The sequence below is a fragment of the Diachasma alloeum genome, unplaced genomic scaffold, assembly GCF_001412515.2.
Source record: "Diachasma alloeum isolate Michigan unplaced genomic scaffold, Dall2.0 Dall_scaffold_00330, whole genome shotgun sequence".
Classification (NCBI taxonomy): Eukaryota; Metazoa; Arthropoda; class Insecta; order Hymenoptera; family Braconidae; genus Diachasma; species Diachasma alloeum.
In genome coordinates, this window is record NW_021680469.1 from 346,816 (window position 1) to 349,201 (window position 2,386).

The following is a 2,386-nucleotide window of genomic DNA, read 5'->3' on the forward strand; positions in this document are numbered from 1 at the left end:
GTCCATTGAAATTTTGCGACGATATTTGCTGTTTTCGTTTTTCAACAACCCTCGGGATTACTATTATTTCCAGTTTAATAAATCGACATATCAATTAACGTCAGTGTCAAGCTCACCATTAATTAGGGACTCACAGTGAAGTTATTATCGATCGTGATCCATTCCTTTTCAACAAATATTTTGACACATGAAAATTTCAATTTGTATCAGTGGTGAAACTGGAAGAATTATTGACAACATAATTTGATTCGGCTGCAGGTACACAGGAATTCCCTTGGGATTGGAGAGAATGGAACGAAAAAAATTACACTCTGGAGTAAATAATCAAGTGAGTACACGAGGTGGAATGTCACTAACATAAATTTCATTGGTGGGGTGGAGTTGTTTATCGCGGTTGAGTGTAATATCCTGACAATAACCTATGGAGAAGGAGCGAAAAGAGAAGATGAGAAGAAGTGACGGGGAGATAGGGGGTTATTTAGACTCACGTGCGTCATTTACAACACCCCAACATCGATTAACGTCATCCCGTAATTGCGTAGACCCAGAAATCGATTGGCGTAATACCCGTGTGCTCCGGCCTCTAACCATTCATTTTCTGTACAAGTTTCCGTAAAATCACTATAGTCGACTAAACATTGTCCCTCGGCCTCCGCCTGCTCTCACCCAGCCTGTTCTCTCACTCTCTCTTCGCCAACTTCCTGGTTATATCTCCTTGTTGAATTAAGGGAGTGAGGGAAATAGAGAGGGGAGGATGAGGAGGAAAATTGGTCGTTGCCGGAAGTCATTCTCGTTTGTTCGCCAATGTCGGCAAAGTTCGAATCACCGGAATCACGGCTGCATCCGTTAGGATTGTGTTGTTTTTTTGGTTCTTGCATTTTCACGAATTGCTTGTCGTGTAAACTGAACCAGACAGCTTTCAGGGGGAAAATACATAAAACGGATAATACAGAGAAAAGACGTTTGTGATTCTCCATGGAGTTGTGTCGTTGTTGAGTATGAATGTTAAAAAATAGATATTATATAGTTTTTTTTTATTTCGATAACTAATGACAAATTAACGAGTCCAAAGTGATGAAAACTGTCTAGATAATAATGATACGTCAAGATGCTACTGAATTATATTTGAGCCTCGTCTTCGAGATTTTAATAACTTGTAGTAGTCCGCCTGCGGCTAGATGGAGCCACACGCCTTCAGAGACCATAGAAAAAGTTGGCTGTGGCACCTCGGCGGTGAGGGCTCGCCAGCTTATCATTGTTTTTATGTGTGCGCGAGTGGAACGCACGCTTTTCAGAGTTTCCAGTTTGTTTTGTTGTAATAATCTATTTTTCTCCATTTTTACACAGTTTTTCCATAGTCACGGATGATTGCAAGAAGAGAAAACACATAAATTGTGTGACATATCTAGAAATGTATAGTGAAATTGGAAATATTACATGCATGGGCTTATCGACTTTTCCTTGGATAAAAAATCGATTGGAAATAAAAGTAAGCGATGTTTCATGTCTCTGAGGCTTTTTAGAGGCTCGGGTCTGATCCTAGAAACAGAACCAATCGACGTGAAAGGCTTTTCAAGGCCGAGTTTATTCCTTGTGGAATAACTCAGCCTAACCTCATTATACCTGGTTCTCCTGGTCCTAGAGACAAAATCGAGAACAAGGAAATTAAAAATGAGATTGTTACAAATATGTCAGATGCATCTTTCATCCCTAACATCCAGGACAGTGCGAGTAACAGCTCAGATCCTGTTGTGCTAGACACATCTACGCGTGACGCACTCACCTAAGGCTCCAAGCCTCGTTCTTTCAATAGTGGAATCTACGCCTGACGCAGTGATCCAAGGTTCAAAGACTTGTGCTACTATTTCAATAGTTAAATCTGCGCTTGACGTATTGATCTAAGGCTCCAAGCCTTTTTCTACTATTTCAATGGTTGAATCTGCGCTTGACGCATTGATCCAAGGCTCCAAGCCTTCTACTACTGTTATGATAGGTACATCTGCGCCTGACGCACTAAAGTAAGGCTCTAAGCCTTCAATTTCAAATGCAATTGTTGCATCTGCACCTGATACATTGTTCAAGGCCTCAAACCTCCAAAATAATATTCCATCTAAACTCAATTCAGAAATGTAGGAGTTCTTGGGCCATCGAAGCCTCATGATGCCGAGATCTCTTTTCAGAGAGATCTGTAAGCTCGTTGGAGTTTCTGGCTTGTTTCGAATTTGTTGAGGCACAAATTACACAGATTTATTGAAATATCCACCAAATCTGAATTCAGAGATTGCTTTATCTCCCCCGAACTGTTGATCCATAGAGATGAAGAATTTTTAATCAATCTCAAAAGACGCAGGTTCTGCCCACGTGGCATTGGGAGCGACTCCTCGAA